Genomic DNA, 18,093 nt, shown 5'->3' on the forward strand with positions numbered 1-18,093 from the left:
AGATGTTTACGCATTTTAACACACATGCGATCTGCATAAAATTATCATATTACACACTTATGTGTGTTTAAATAACACGGATAAGCGTGTAATCTTAAAATTACACAGAAAAAATGTGTTAAAGTAACACACATGGATTTGCAGTGTGGAAAACAAGTATTTTGTTCTCTTGTATTCACTGATCTGCATTACTGTGTTACTCCGGTGCTACGTAAATACAGCAGCGGAATTACAGCGGGATTGATGCGCAAAAGCGACGAGTTAAGGAAATATTGTTGGAACCGTTCCACTTGCATTCTGAACTTTATATAAAATAGCATTTCTATTCTCTTGCCTCAAATATGTAGATTAAAATCGTCATAAATTAAATTTTGTCATATCGATCTCTTACGAGAAATGTACTGTTAAAAATAATCAACTTACTTAATATTACAATTAATTTGCACGTTCCATATCTTCAGTATTATTGACGGTAAGGAACAAATTGATAGTTATGTAAAACATATATATCAATTTTCAGTTACTACATGTCATTCATCACAACGGAAATAAAAGCAAGTATTCGATTTGCATCGTCGGAATTTACAATTAGCACATTCGAGGATTGATATCTTTAAGCTCAGAGCGTTGCATCACCATTTGGCTTTCGAACTTGGAACGGTTACCGTCGGCGGTTCAAGTCGAAGATATTAAACGATTTCGTTTCGCGGCTAAATACTCGCGAGATATAGTCGGGGGCACACTCCCGAACTCGATTAAAATGTTCGGAAACTTTGCTAGAGTGGTTTAGCTCGCCGTGGTGTGCCCGTGGGGCTCGATTTCGCATAGGGTTGCGGTGCAGCCGCGTAGGAAATTCACGAAGATGGTCGCGGGCGCGATGGTCCTGAAGGAAGGATACGCGAAATGTTCCGCGCTTGCCGCCGCGGGCCGAGCGGCCAACTTGGCTTTTATTATGAAACTCTTCGTAAGTAGCGGAAGCCGCCGCAAGTGTAGTTCGCAGCGTGCCAAGATTTAGAGCGATAGTTGTTACGCCGAAGTTCCTCTCCTTCCAGTCTTCCACAGACGTCGCGGTGGACTCTCAGGCGTTTTCTCAGACTCCACGTTTGTCTCCCTCTTTCACTCTTTCTCTCTTGTGCCTTGCCATCGTGCTGTTTCTCTCGGCAACTTACCTCCCTCCGCGACTCCCGCCATCGAATCCGACGTTGCACAAAGAGCCACTTTCTGAAAACATTCGTATACGCCCCCAAGGGAAAAGGTCTAAGAGTTTCTTCAGCATTGCTCGAGAGCGGAGTTAACTGTTGCTTGCCTCCAATTGTTGTTCTATAATTGTACGCTATTAGAATGCTATCGAAATGATCGGAGTTGCTGTAATAAAAGTTGCTGTATTTCGCTCGTTGAATTCAATATTTGCTGAATGAGTTATCTTAAGTGTACATTTATTGTGTAAAAAAGTTTCACTTAACAATTGTGTCTCTTTTTTATGTATTTTTAATTTAAACAATTTATCTTATACATGCCGAACGATAGTGAAAAAAAGCATGTCAGGAGAACGTGTAAACACGATTTAAGTGAGTCAAATAGTTTAGCTGGAAAGTAATGAAGTCGGTTCGTTTAGAAGGGTAAGTCACGCAAAGGAACTTAAACGCCGCGCAACTCTCCCGTCAAAAGCATCTAATTAATTTGAAGAAAACGAGTAACATCTACGTCACTTTTAGCGGTCGATAAATATCGAAACAAATTTCCACGTGACTCTTGCATACGTTATGTCGCATTTCTCGCTGCTGCTCACGTGCTCTGATAAAGATACTTTATGCGGCGAGGTGCACGAGCTAAGTTTTCCGTACGGTAAAGACCGTACACGTTTAATTAGGCGCGCGATACACAATCAGAATTACGCTCGGTCCACCCGGCACGACGTGTAAACACGTGTATGCATAAATCAGAACGCTAAAGAGATTAACCACGCGTCGGGTCACGCGCGTAAGATACGCGTTGCACGGTCTCTGCTGTTCTCGCCGCAGTTGTTACTGCTAGAAAATTGGGCTGCTAGCGGCTTTCCACCATTGCGAACAACGCCGAACCACATCTCGTGGTTACATAACAGCTTCTCGCTACATAACTTTCGGATTTTGCGACATGCAGAATCCGACGGAAGCCGCGAATTGTCTCGCCATAACGTTGTCGACAGACGTTGCCATCGCTCGAACTTCGGGTATTCAGGACATGCTTCCTGCGAGATATGTTCCGCGATCTGATTTGCGGTTCGTGAAGTTAGTTTGCAAAATCACCGTCGCGCTAGTTCTCTCGTTCTCAGATTACACAGAACGTCCTACTTTTCGCACATTTATTCTACAACAAGCAGATCCGATGTTCAAATTGACCAAAATGTCCGACACTTTATAAGTTTAACCATTACAATGGTTTGATCTACGAGTTTTTATCATTTCAATCTTTGACTATCCTTCATCGCTCGTTTATTCAATTTTTATTAGAGAGAAAATTGATGCCGAACTTAAAAAACAAATCTATCAATCGTACATTTTCCGGTAAAATCGAGACAATCTGTGCTTTATTTTACAACTGGTTAATTTCGCGACAAGAGAGAAGAAAGTAGTCGTCTATTAATCTTCGGAAATATTTGATGGCGCTAAAGTTCTGATCGAAGAAACGTCGTCGGCGACGCGACGGCGCGACGGCGGCGACGGCGGTTCTGAAATACGCGCGCGTCGTGTATTCCTCGGGTAATACTGATTGGCACTTAACTACGCACGAGTTCGTCTCGCCGTCGCTCCTCGCCTGGAAAGACTCGGCGAGTGTCTGCGCGACAAGTTTGGCGCTTCGACGAGACGCGGAGAAGTTCGATCGAAACTTCTGTGAACACCTAAGAACGCGTCTTGGCTTCCGCCAAATTCGTGACGCGGCTTCTATCGGGAGTATCTTGTTTCGAAACGCGAAGAGAGAAGATTGACAGAGAGAGAGAGAGAGAAAGAGAGAAGGCGGGAACACACCGCTGATAGAGTAGCACGTAAATTTTACGAAAATTGCCGTTGAAGACAGTAGGAGCTGCCGTAATTGTCGGTAACACTCATCGCTTGCGGAAAGAAAAAGAAACCTGATACTAGTTTGACATTTTTTTGTCTCTTTCTAGAGTTGGTACAATAAGCCTTTAAATTTTGTTAAAAAAACGCTACGTGTTTTCCAATATAATATTTTGAATTGTAATAAACACATGTCTATATATTTTATCATTTCTCCTTTTATAAGTGTTCAATATTATCTCGTTTAAATAACAAAATATGAAGTGAAATTTTTCGACTGTAGAAGCGAGCGTTTACTCTTTCCTCGCGGTGTGTTCGTCTTCAAACGTCTGCTACGCCTTTGAAGTCAGCATTCGCGCAAGTAAATTTTAATGAGCGAACGTGCAACGCGCTGCCGCGTGCGTCTCCTCAACGCTTCGAACTTTGCGCGTAGTTTTTTTCTTTTTTTGCGAACGTAGAAAAGAGAGCTAAAACTGCACGTCGGCAGATTGTTATTTATCGAGCTTTAATTCCTCGAACGCGCGGACAAATATTATTTCCGACGGAATTATCACAGGAAAACTGCCAGCGTGTGCACAAAACGTATATACAGATTGTATTTAACTGAGCGCGCGAGCGCGCGCGTTTGCTGTGTTTGAAGTTCCCGTCGCCGTTTCAATGAGAGGAAAACGTGTGCATGTTTCATGCTCCTAATGGGCGAAGCTTTTTGCTTTAAATTGTCGTCAACAGCTTCCGACTTCAAAGATGCGAAGACATAATAGTGAAAATGCGATGCGAGTACAGCTCGCAAGAAGTCGCGTCTAAACGGAGAGTTGCGTTTTTCGGTCCAACATGGATTGTATGCTTGCGTTATCTGACTGAGAACCTCACACAGTCTTGTAGATTGTACTCGTCATTATCGTCTGCCGGAGTACATTAGGACGAGGGAGGGGTGAGGAGTACATTTCGGGAAGCGACGAAATGTTTGTACGTATCCTGGTGGTTGTTAACTTTCCGAGTTAGCGAACGAGATAAGGACCGGATACAGTATGGCCCAATGGCACTCAAGTTTGAGGATGGGCTACGTAAATGTCTCTCTCTCTCTCTCTCTTTCTCTATGACGATCATTTCACATTAGCGTATACTTAGGAAAATAGCGGCGCCAAGAGCCGGCAGCAATAACAAGGAATAATCCGCGCCGTATTGTAAGACGTTAAAGTTCGCAATAACCATCAGCCGATCGTTGCGATCGCAAAAACGGTTTATTATGCACTTTCTAATTTGATAACTAACATATGCACGTTATTGCGCAATTATAACGCCCGATATTATAATAAAATGATAATTAATCAAGGCATTGCGGAGAACCATGCGCGTGCGTCGCATACGTATTCGATTAATAATTCGTTATTTGCGTGTGTATCAACTGATACTAATTACCGAATAAATAGTAAAACACAAACACATGCCGATTACCCACTCGATAGAAACTTCGCTACGCGCGTTCGGACGACCCGCAATTATTCGGTGAACCGGCGGCGAGATAAATTATTCAGCGTGCGCGAAAGAGTCCTTATCGCGCGAAAACCATTTGTCAAACGCACAATGAGTAGCGCAGCACAAAATTCGTTAACTCTATGTTTTGCAAACGTATATATGACGCACGGCGCATAATGACTCCAAATTGATGTTGCGAGAGCGTCAGACCTTCCCACTCTATGTGAATTATCTTGTTTATTTACGGCTTTCCGTGAACGTTATATGGGATAAATGTTGACGTATGCATGAATATTTATGAAACTAAATATAAAACGTACTGCAAAAATTTCCAATAACATAATTTCATGAATAAAATAATAACAGTTAAAAACATATTTATGTAATCCTTTGTGTATGCAACACATTGCGCACACATATATTTACTGTTATATGTGTATGTGTACCTGTAAATAAATGCAAATGAAATCTGAATCACAGCGGTATATGTATGTAAAATCAATATACGAAAAATGAGAATAACTGAAAAGCCGTGATAAAACGATGATCGTGATTTCTCTTTGAACTTTTCGTTCTGCTGAAAATGCAGCTTATCGTCGGCATCTCGAATCCGCTAAGTGTTATTTTACATCGTGGGAGGCTCTTTGAAAAATAATAGTGTGTCAAGTGAGTTACATAAACTTTCTACGTGTTCTCCACGTCGACTCGTGGCAGCGAATCGAGATCAAAATTGCGTCCACGTATAGATGAACTTTAATACCGTGGGGAGGGAAGGGATAAATTTTAATCCTTTCGACCTTCGTGATAACATTATACCGTCGTATAATACACATAATGCGAGCTTTTGCATTTAAATGAAACTGGCGGGATGTGTCATTTTGGTTCAATTATTTCTTATGGAAATTTTTTTATTTTCCACTTTGCCTGTGAAAGAGGATGTGCATATAATATAGAACGCTATTTTCCAGAAATTATATCAGTAATAACAATCTCTCTTATACAATTTTATATACTTACTTTATAAATATATATATATGTATTTCTCTCATATATTTAGTTTTTTTATATACTTTTTTTCTAAAATATAGAAATTTGTTACCCTGTACCTTTGTCAAAGCGTGAAATTGAATAGAAAAGATGTAGAAATTATTTCACACGCAGAGCGCGATCACGCTTGAATTTACGTAGGAACCAATTAATTACCCTACATAAATAAGTCGGGCGATTAAGCCTCCTAGCAAGAAGCGTATCTCCCGGCATGTTTATCCCGTCCGGAAGATTGCAATTTGCAAACTGAGTGCTAGTAAGACTTAGGTGGATCGCTGCGAATTAATTTTAACATCGCGCACAACACCAAGCTACGTAATAATTAAAAACAATCCGGTAATGAATTCATTGCCTTCGGTGGTGCGGCTCTCGCAATGGTAGATACGTTACGAGATTATCTCGACTAGTCTGTAATCTTCTTGAGCTTTGAAGCCGACAATTGCTCACGTCTGCGATGCAAACAATAACTGAAAATATTTCATCCTTCTTAGCAGTTTAATCAACAAATTTATACAAGTAGCCATAAAACAATATTTTTATCATATTGTGGTAAAAAGAGAGAGATCTCTTTTAATACATTAAAAAAGTAAAATCCTTTAAAAAGTGTGACAGAAGAATATTATTCTAAATTTGTTATATTGATCAAATCGAGAGATAACTTGTGTATAACTTAGGACAAACTTTTATATAGATAATCTCAATTTAGTTACGATTATCGATTTGTTTCTGCGAGATGTCGCCAATGCTTTTCAGCGTTATGATCACGCGACAATATGAATGCATAACGAGGCTGTTGTGTTCTGTCCGTTCGTTTCTGTCCGTGTTTTTAAAATTAAACCTGTCGCGCGTTCAGCCTACCGGAGAAAAGCGTGGAGAGACAATCGTTTGCGGGAAAAAAGGAAATTTCCCTATTAAACTGACTTTGTTAAAGCCGAAACGAAATTAGCTCGGTAAAACAACGGGATTCTATCGTCGATAAACCCTCTTCGCGTTTTTCACCGCGGTTCCGTATTTTTATTCCGTCTTTAAAGTCGTAACTAGCAAAAGACTGTCAAAAAAAAGAAAAAGAGAGGTGGGAAAGAGAGAGAGAGAGAGAGGGGATGAGACAGAATCGAGGGGGAGTATCCGGTGCGCCATCACTTGTTCGTTTTCAAAGCATCGGCTACGCCAAAGAACGTTCGTTAATTTTAACAAGATCCCTGGCGAACGAATGGCGCTCGTTAAACAACGCCGGTAATTTAACTTAAGAATCCACCTGCTTCGCGCGCGCGTAGTAATGGTATCTCCGCGTTACAACGAATCCGCGTGCGTGTTTCAAGCGACTATTTGTAATTAAGCGCCACCGACAAACAGCGGTATAGCGCCGTGCGTATCGATCGTTGTGCGCCACGCGCGCGCGAGACTAATTAGAAAATTAATCGGTAACTTTCGCGGATACCGATTTATCAGGCGCGAACGTCGCGCTGCAACGTAGTCGAAAGAGTGGGAAAAGGAGAACCAAATTCGCGTTTTCTCTTGCTATACCTACAGTTCTAATATACCCTACGTGCGGAAAATTATCGGCCTCGAGCGTGCTGGAGTTTATTCGATTTAAGCGCCCGCGTCTCGCGAAAACCCGTAAAACATCCGCGGCTCGACGCGAGTAATTAGAGCGATAATTAATATGGTTTTTCCTAGCGCCTAGCGCGCGAGAAGCTTTTCTCTCTCTCTCATACAGAAGCAAACTTTGGAGCGAGCCGGCGAAATGGAGAAAAAGGAATAAAAACCGAACGAAAATGCGATTAACGATGAAGACAGTATGAAGGGAAGAAGTACCTATATATACATTTTGTATTTACAAACAAGTTTTCCATTATACGCGAACTTGCTAGCGATGCATGACACATAAGCATAATTGTTTCGTTGATGTACGCGCGGACGTAAACTTGAGTTTTAACCACAAGGAACGAAGCTTGTCATATTATTTCTCTAAAAAAATGTATTTATCCGAAAAACAACAAGAAAATATGTGTACGTATTTTATTTCAATTTGTGTTTTTTGATTCACATTTCTTATCGTAATTGACTGATTGATTGATTTATTTTCCTTTTAACCAAAACCGTTACTTTAACATGTGAATAATCCTACGAAAAAAAACTATTGAACTCGACCGATGCAAACAACAAGAAGAATAGCCCGTTATCGTTGTTAAATAATCCATAGTCGAAATTCAACATTGAAAAAGCGCGATACAAAGGCAGCTGTATACATACCTTTTATATCCTCGGCGATAACGAGATCGCCATTTTTATCGAGTATTTATTTCTCTCTTTTCTTCTCTTCTAGCGATGCACTTTTGTGTGCGCAAGTTGTGTTTTCGGTCGAGCATTTTGCACAATTCACGAATTGCATTTGACGACGAACGGTCGTTGCTGACGTTATCATTGCTCTTGTTGTTGGTGACATTATTCTCTTTAACTAATACACGAGAGCGACCATCGAACCTCACGGAATCGGAGAGCGACAGAGGTTAATAGTTGGTGATACTGGGAGACTCGCCATTCTTCCCTTCTCCTATATTTTTCTGTCCACATTTTTTCCGCCCTGCCATAGACACGCGATTGTACGTTAATAAAACGAAAGAAAAAAAAAACAGAAAAAAAATCGTGCGCGAATGAACGAACAAACGAATGAGCGAACAAATCGACGCGATAATTAATGACGGAGATAAAAAACGCGAGCGAATTTTTATTCGAAAAATGTTCACGAAGTGCCGAACACTATTATCCGCGCGGTGATGTACGAGCTGCGTGGAAGTTAACGAACGCGCGCAATAGCGTCACGTCGCCGTCGAACACTATTTAATTCCGTGCGCACATTATGTAGCGGTATTTTCCTGCGTAAACGACGATTTTACTTCACTGTCTCGGTGAGTGTTATTATTTATTTAGCACGCTATATTACGTTACTAGTTTAATCATTGCGACATTAATAACGAATGATTTTTTGGTCGGCCGATTTACGGGATATATTACAGTAATGCACACGAATGCCGAAACACTGCGGTTGCGTGTGCGTTGCGAATGTTGTTCTTTTGATTGCGGCGCGAACGAGATCGGACGATGAACCGAAGCGCGTTTTCCACGCGCGCGCGCGCGCTCGAAGATTAATATTATATCCAAACATCTATCTCTCTCTTTCTCTCCGGTCCAGAATGAAATTTACAGAATTCAATGTCCGTCAGATACGGTCAGTCCTGACCATATCGCCCAGCATTAAATTTGTATCGCTCTCGTTACCGCATGTACTTCTACAAAACTCCATTGTATTTCACTCGTAATAAATGATCCGCGCGCGGTAACGATAAACATGGCTCTCGCGTTATTCTCGTTATAAATATGTCTGTTTGTTTAGAGATAACATCGCCTGTCGCGCGCACGTGATGCAGCAGCGAAGAGCGCTGTTGTAATAATGCGTATCTAGAATTGCACGAGAATCAATTAACGGCGACAATCATCCGACGGGTTCTGAAGCGCGTACTGTTGACGGAAAGAGAAGAAAAATTTGCTCGCCGAATCACAACGCGCGTTATGATGGAAATCGATTTGTAACGTCGCCATTTCACGATAGTCCGCTTTACAGCTATATCCGCGAAACGCTTTTGATCCCGCCCGGAAAAATCGAGACAGTCTGATAAAAGATTCTCGGCCAATTACGCGGATTCGATAGAGGGGATTCGCGTCCCTTTGAACGGATAATTAGTACGATGATAACCCGGTGAAGCATGGCATAATGAAACGAAAACAGCAGCGCCTGCGGTGCGCGCGCGGATCCGGGCACCGCCCGCGGCCACAGAATTACACGGCCACCCGATATAATATTCCCTCTTTCGGCCACGGTGGGATTGATTGTGTTTATCTTTCATTAGGAACACCGACGTAACGACGGAGGGGGGAAGCGGGCTAAAGCTGTGAATAATGAATCACGCGATTCTCCGTTGTACGGACCACAAAATCGCAGACAAGACGGCGATTTCGACCCTCCAAAGGGTCGTCGAATCATTTGGTCGTCGTATTGTTTCGATTCACATTGCTGTATGTATATATATTTTGAGAGAAAACGACGAACGCGTGTATTATCCTTCATAAGTGCACGTATAATTGTGTTATCAAAATTTATGGAAATTTTTTTTGACAAACAGTTGCGCAGTTTTACGTTGATATTAAAGAGTGTTCTCATTTGAGGTAACCTTCTGAAACAGGATATCTCTTCTTGAACGGGAAAAATGATAAAGAGAAGTTTTTTTGAATCACGAGTTTTCAGATATATATGTGCGTGTATGTGTACGTGAACAAAACAGAGTAGCCGTCGAATTTCAGTTTTATAGTGTTAGGTCGGATTTATTTTACACAGCAAATATTTTTGTATATTTGACTCCTCGTACAGTTTTCATTTGTATTGTGATCATTTTGATATATCATGTTTGTGTTGTTAGTTCGAAGTGTAACTTATTTTTCTACTCTTGTAGATTTGTTTACCAAACTTTTTCTCTTAAATTTTAATTAACTCCATATTGTGGCTTGTAAATTATTTATTTGATTTCAAATATTAAATAATACAAAATTGCGAGTAATTTATTTTTGAAGTTTTTTAATGCTTCTGCTTTTAATTGAGCGAACATATCTACACATTCAAAATAACGGAATAATAAAGTTATTTTAATAAAAAATATAAAAGTTATTTTGAAATTATCTTAAAATTATGAGATTCTCCGTTGCATGCAAGAGATATATAATTTTTATGACTAAAAACTAATTAACAATGGTTTAACAGCGCTATGTTAAGCATTTCAACAACAATTGTGCTTTATGTTGCATATTTTGTCGTGAAATAAATAAACAAAAGTAGCTTTTAAGAAAATTTAATCATATGTGTGATAAGTTTATATATGTTTATTTGACAGTAACGAATTCGTGTAGGTGATACCGAGATGTAACAAACTAGAAATCTCACATTTTTTACTTTAACGCTTTATATAATCTTCTCTTGCGTTGAAAAAAACGACCACGTACAAGAGAAAGTCTTGTTAAAATGCGTAAAATCTAAGCTATGAACCTTGACATAATATATCTGTTTTTCTCATTGGTACGTCTCATTAACTTATGACCTATGACATTTCTGTATGTCGCACTCGCTGAAAAACTCGTGAAACAGATTTACTACGATGAAAATAGCGTCTCATTCAATTTTCTGTATGCGTAACCGAACACATAGAGAATGTGTGTGTGTGTATGAAAAAGAGAGAGAGCGAGAGCGAGCATTTGATCTGTTTCAACGTGTACGAAAAATTTAATTTCGATTTTATCATTCGCTTTTTTAAACTCACAAGAGAGGGGGAATAACATCAAAATCGATCTGCCTTGGGCAACGTTAAAACATGGAAAGAGGCGTTTTCACCAACCAAACTTCAATTTCAACATCAATCCGAGCGATTTGCGCCCGCGAACGGGACAAGTGCGTCGTTTAAATTAAATATTACCGTAACTCCGTTCACTTTCCATATTGGAGAAAAGCTCTGCTATTTTCTGTTTAGAGATTTTCTAACTAACGAGTGTTTGATCGGCGCGCGAATTTTCCTAAAACGATGGGGACTACTATTGTTAATTACTATTATCGCAGACATTGCATTATGCGAACGCTTTTCCAAATTTTCAGCTCTTTTGGACAAAACAAAACCAATTTTGCAATTCCACCGGCCGTTAATTACGATTACGATTAATCGGTTTGTTGCTTCCGCAACAATTAACCATTTAACGAGCTTTTCCGTTAATTAATCGTGAAACGGACGTAGCAGCTTCTTCACGTTGAAACTTGCGCTCCGCTCATTAAAAAACATAAAACATACATAAAGAGGCATGCACAAAACTGCATTTACGATGCATTTTATGTCGCCGTTGCTCTCGCAGTTGACTCGAATTCTTCAGCGGTCGCGCACGAATTCTTCATGAAGACCTGTCGCCCGAGTTTATCGTATGACCTAGTGGCCCTTTGACCTCGAAAGAACCCGATGTGCATACGGCGCGATGCATTCCCAGCTTCGTGTGCAGCGTGCAGCCATCTAGGACTAAAAGTATCAACTTCCGAGCGTGAACTTTTCTCGATGTTGAGAGCTCAGTTGGTACGCTGACGCTCGCTGCGTTTCATAAACTTTGTCAGCCAAAAGGCGCGGTTCTAATATGGTACATAATTGGAACCGCTTTGTTAGATTCTTTGATTTGTATTCTCATCTCATTTTTATCGATAAAAATGCGTTTATTTGTTTCTAAAATTCTATAAGTGTATGGTAACATATACTATATTCGTATTTGGAAGCGCATTTACTGATAAAAGTAATATGTCAATACGGACTTTTGTCTTCTTTGATACACTTTTATATATAAAATTTAAGTTTAATATCTTTAATATGTTGGTTTTCACATTTTCCGTATAAATCATAGAATAATTGCTTGTGTAAACATGAATTCTCTTGATGAGATGAGAAAAATGTAGCGCTTTTGCTATAAAATTGCCTTTACATTATTTATATCTCATTTTCACAAATGTTTTTGCATACAAACGAAATATTTGTTTTGCTGTGAGTAGTTTTTGTAAATTTTAATTTATATTCTCCTAGAAAGTGAATTAAAGAAGAAATTTTATGAAAAAATATAGTTTATGATATATAATTTTTACATGAAGTGTAATTGTTGTGAAAGTTTATATTTTAACCACAGATGCGGCCAAAAAAGATCTTTATAATAACTTTTTTGATTAAATAGAAAACTCAGTGTAAGAAATTTCAAAGCAGAGATATGACGCGTCAACTTTTTCTTTCACCAAAAAACGTTTTCTTTTATAGAGCATAAAATGAAATCTTCAAACTATTATTTTCTGGACAGCTTTTTGGCTTATAAGCTCTTTTTGTTGTTGTTGCTGCTGCTATTTCTATACTACATTGCTTTTTGAAGTTTACAGGATTTTATATTTTAGTAAAATTTTTTGCGAGAAAGTTTGCTCATTTTAGTATTCAATTACGCGTTTAAATAACTTAATAGCGCAATTGACAATTTTACTTGTCCGTAATTCAAATACTTCTATATTCAGAATGTAAACTAAAGTTTTTATTAGAAAATGTTTTCTACGTTTTATCAGTGATCATCAGTAAATAATCTATAGAAGAGTTTTATATTTGTTCAGAGATTAAAGTTTAAAACCGTCCGTTCCGTCGACAAAGAGACGCGTCGCGCGTCTTTTCGAAATATTTGATAATCGTTGCTCATCGTAATGCATTTTACTTTTAATCGCGTCCTTCCGCGCGCGCTTCTCGTAGCGTTTAATCCGACGAAATTGCCACTTTGTCCGCCCGTAATGAGTTCTCACGTCGCGACGGGGCATTATGATCGACGAGGGCGGCGACGACAGCGTCGACGGCAGTGAAAAAGAGAGAGAGATAAAGAATACCGAGAGCGAGACGAATTAAGTTCTCAACTCCATTCAAACATCACTTCCGCCCCGATGATCTCATCGCGCTCCTCCTACAGTTTGATCGGCGCGTATACGTTATTATTGTATAAGGAGGTACCCTTCCCCATTCCTCTTTTTACCGCGAAGATTGTGTTTCTCTCTCTCTTCCTTTGAAACCCACATTACACTAATCACTGGTGCATTTTTTTGCGACGTAATCGATGATGTTGAGCGTGTAAGGAAATGAATAATCGCAGCGGGGAAATGGCATCGAGGCGGCCGGAACGTTTCTAGTGGAAATCGAGTGGCACGATAATTCTTCTAGACCGAACCAAGCGGCCGATAACTCTTTCGGATGACCGAACGATCAATCAGTGCAAAATATAGGCGTCCATTGCTCTCGCGTTATCGATATCATGAAAAGAGACGATGCTATTGGCCTCCATCGAGCGTCTCATCTCTCTAAGATGCTCCGGCATCTTACTAATATTGTCTTACATGTATCAACGTCTCGAGCTCGGTCTATTAATTATTCAATTAAACGAAGATTTTATATACTACTAACTGCGTCTTATTTAGAAATAACTTTTATTTACGAATTACTCAAAGAAAACATGTTAAAATTGCATGTTGTATCTCATTTTTTCTTATTTCTTTACGTACTCTTTAACGTTTCTCTTTTCTCGTTTGATGTTTTTAAATCAGTTTTTCTCCAAATTGTGCTGTTATCTCGCATATATATTGTTTCTAGAGTGGAATTTTTATTTGTGAACGAGCACTTGACGCGTACATTGCCGCTCGAGGATTGCATTGTCGGCCAGTTTGCGCATATAGCTCCACAGCAGAATCCGCTCTTTTCTGCAACGAGGACCGCATCACGGGCATATGAAACCGGGTCCTTCTGCCATCGCCGCACCATACGCTATTAATATCATGGGGTATATTTAGATTTCAATGGGGAAGAGAACGTGAGACTACCGGTCGCGCTCGTCCGATATGCCGTCTGCAAAGCGCGATGCCGCCCGGTCTAAATTGCAATAAAGAAGTGCTTTTATTCCTCAAGTCTTTCCCTCTTTTCGCATCATCTATTTTAAGAACTAGTTAAATCTACAAGAAAACAGTAAACGTAATTCAATCGCTCGTCATTTTCAAACTAACGAGATTGTCGTTTTCTTTTAACAAGAAAATTTTAGCATATTTTTAAATTATTTAATAAAGCGAAATACATACACAAGTATTTTTATAAATTTTTGTTCAAAGTGCAAACATATCGTTTTTATCTACAAAATTGAAAGTATTTTGAAGATACCTTTAATCGTGCAAGAAAGAATGCGCGTTTGTTGCTTTTCTAAGCTTTGTTGATATTGTTGCATGCGCGTTGTTTCCGATTCTTGAGCAATATCTCGAGGCGAATTTACGCGCGGCCAGGAATTGGACATTATTTCTGGCGCACGAGGCGCCCCGAACGGAATGCACTTTCTGGTTTATATTTATAATTATCACGGCGGCGGTTTCCGCGCAAGACTCGAGCGTATATACTGTATATATATATATATATGCATTCGCGGCGTCTACCGCGACATCCTGTTTCTTGTCTCTCCTGTTTTCGTTTTTCTCGCGTATGTCTTGTGATTCAACACGTGACTGGCAAACGCTCCACGGCTTCACAGATGCATCCTCGGTGCGTCTTGTTGTTTTGAAGCTGCGAAGAAAGTAGCGCTTGGAAAAGCTCCTTAGAATGATAAGCATGCGTCCACGGTTTTCAATAAATCCTTAAAATATTTAAAGATTTTTACGACATCTCATGAATATCCGAAAGAAGCGAAAACAGGCTTCTGTGTGTCGTCAATCGATCCGATTCCCAAGAAAGATTGTCGCGCAAGATATTCTCTCATGACCAAACTTTCCAAAAACAAACTTAATTTTATATTAAAACTATATTCTCGCAATTTTTATTTTAAATATTAGATATATGTGGACTTTTTAAAATTAAACTCACAACCGTGTGAATCTTTTTATGCAATAGAGTATGATAAAATAAATACGCAATATTGCGTACTTTTAATAAATTTAATTAAAAATAAATAAACAAACTGCACACACACATATTTTTCAATTTATCAGTAAAAACAAAAATTAATAAAGCTGCATAACATTCAAGAAATATATATCCTCATTTGAGCTTAAAGTGCGAAGAAATAGTAGGAGAGATGGCGGAGAGAAGTTTTCTGTTTCCGTCCGGAATTATTAATTTTTTCACAGCGCGTTTACACAGTTGTTAGACTGTCATTCAGATTTAATATTATTACTTATTCAGATTTTTCACATTCAGTTCTTATTATCTAAAATCTCGTTTTCTGTGAGCGACTTGTTTGAGGAATATATCTCGCTCTCGAAGAGAGATCAATGACACGGGTTAGGTTATATAGAGAGACGTTCGGTTTAAAGGTCCATTAGATCTCCGGATGCAATATCGTTGCGACAGGTGACACACCGGATCGTAAGAGGCAGACGGCGTATATTAAGGTAGCGCCACCCGGTATAGCGTCACGATGAAATAGAAACACGGATGAAACACGTTTCGTTTCGATCGATCAAAAGGAGGTAATATTATTTCACATGAGCGTTCGGAAATGTAATTCTGTTGCAACGCGCATCGCGTAATATCTAAATAAATAGCGCGTTCTACATTTAAGCGGCGTGTGTAAACAACAAGGAGCTAAATGTACACTGCAACACAGCGCGGTTTGACTCGATATTAGTAACTTTTTCTCTCGAGGCTGGGAACGTTTGCCAGAGCGTTTAATAATAATAAACAGTTTCACATTCGCGTTATAATGTTATCTGTTAATTATACACACCGTAGGCGAATATTAGACTAGTTGAGAAGATTTTGCTACATGCGTCAGAAATGACAAAGTTAACGCGATATGGTAGCTGACGAATACGAGTTTTAGATCGCTTTTCCTCTAACCACATGCTGACCGCGCGAACATTCCTTCTAATGCGCGTGGCACAGAGAGTTTCGCGATAATTACAATAGTTTGACACGTTATAGCGTAAACGGGTAAACTGGTTTCATCGAATTTCGAATACAGCGAGAAAAGGACAGCAGGAGGAAGAGGAGAGAAGAGAGAGTCGCGAGATGGAAAATCCATTTACGATCTAAGCTTCGGCTTAGCGTAAGCCCGAGATCGGCTCATGATTTCGGTACTTCGATAACCTAGTCGTCGTGCCGGCTCGTCGTCGAGAGACGTCCGCAGGCGATCCTCGATCGATTCTCCCGGTATCTCGACAAGGGATTAGGTCAGGGGTCAGAGAAACGGGTTAGAGCACGGCGAATCGGATGCTAGCACGGCCATCCGAGTGATGAGATGATTGGCTCGCTGATGAAACCTGATAGAGCTGCCTGCTGCTTGGCCAGTTCGGCTTGGCAGATTATGCTCTGCCGTGCGAGTGCACGCTGGATCACAGTCGTCCGTGATCTCATCCACTTCCGCCTCGGACACCTATTCTGCGTCCCTTTCGTCGAACGGGAACAATCTATCGCGCTATCTACGCAGTTTCTGATCTTGAGAAAATCGAGGGCCGGAAATACCGTAACTTTGGCTCGTCCAATTTTCATTACTATAAATGCGACGTACTTGCGCTGTATCTGTTAATTCTCTGCTTGAACGTTGTTATAATTTCCTTTTTCGTGCAGTCCTTTTTCGCATATCGAATTAAAACTAAAAAATTAACTTTGTTTATTTATATTTTTAAGAGAAACAAATTGGACAACGTTATAACACATATTCCGTTGAGAGATCTATATTTTCGGAAATGCACGTCAGCACGTTTGTATGTTTTCTCCGTGATGAATACGACTATTTACATGCGCGGAGGGCTATAAATTAAATAATATATAAGTATCTATAAATTTCCGAGGCGGGACATCGGGACGGTAGCGGAGATCGAAGGTGGAAGAGAAAGCAACAAATTGCATCTAGTTGAAAACTCGTTCGACCATCTCTCTTGACTTTCCACGACGAGCAGCCAGTCTCGAGAAAAATGACACTCTTATCTGAAAAATGGCCGGCCATAAACAATCCCACGAATCGGCGCGCGATAGCGAGCTGGCTGCCACTGCTTCGTACAGCACACGCCTTGGTATCGCTATTTAACCTGTCGACAAAGTAGCGCGTGATAAAACGCGCGAAAAATCCTGACTTTGATAGAAAAGAAAAACGTTGGTGTAAAAAGTTCGTGCACTTTTCCAATGTAGATAAAGTAATATTCAATTGGTAAAATAAAGTGCACGCTCATCACATGTTTACATTGTCATCAATATTATTACAATACTAGTTTTCTCATTTTATTTTTTTTATCAAAATTTTCTTATATACATTTTTTTAAACCGTAATGGCTCAAGAACTTTGTAACTTGTGTTTACATGAGACATCATAAAACGTAGGACGCATGATACAACCGTGTACAAATATTAAACGAGTTTCTTTATCTCAACGAAAACATAAGAAAAACATAATCAAGTGATGATTCATGCATTTATCATCACAGCCGCACAAGATCAATTTATTATGTACGTATCAAAATGATTTTTTGATAAGCGTAAAATATATCGACAAATAGTCAATAGAATTTTTATCACAAGCTAAAGTTGCAACTTCGCAAAGTGCGAATATTGTTCGGACTCATTATCACCTTATAGCGCGCGTGTTCAATTTTTAATGTTAAATTGCTCGGAAATTTCTTATGTGAATTAAATTCTCATACGCGGCACGTACATTTAGCTATAAATTAATTGAAAAGTAAAGGGGGGCTCCTATCATTCATTTGCGCCGCTGACGTTTAATTTACCGAGGTGCTTTAATTTTGTACGTTAAATAGCGCGATAATTAGGTCTTAAATTAAATTCGCGCCGAGGGAAAAATCGAGCACGAATTACTAGAAGGAATGCGAATAATTCTTCACGAGTTTACACTTCGCTTGAGACGCGTCAAATAGTACAAAGAAAGAGAGAGAGAGAGAGAGCGTGAATACAAGCGGGAC

General features: G+C 39.6%; 1 protein-coding gene across 4 annotated transcripts in view; it reads left to right on the forward strand.

The window, feature by feature from the left end:
• The window catches only part of LOC109864218 (E3 ubiquitin-protein ligase MYCBP2), a 215,883-nt gene that overhangs the window by 162,109 nt on the left and 35,681 nt on the right, over positions 1-18,093 (forward strand). The window lies entirely within an intron of this gene.

This window comes from Pseudomyrmex gracilis, unplaced genomic scaffold (genome assembly GCF_002006095.1).
Source record: "Pseudomyrmex gracilis isolate BER0280 unplaced genomic scaffold, ASM200609v1 scaffold_0, whole genome shotgun sequence".
Classification (NCBI taxonomy): domain Eukaryota; kingdom Metazoa; phylum Arthropoda; class Insecta; order Hymenoptera; family Formicidae; genus Pseudomyrmex; species Pseudomyrmex gracilis.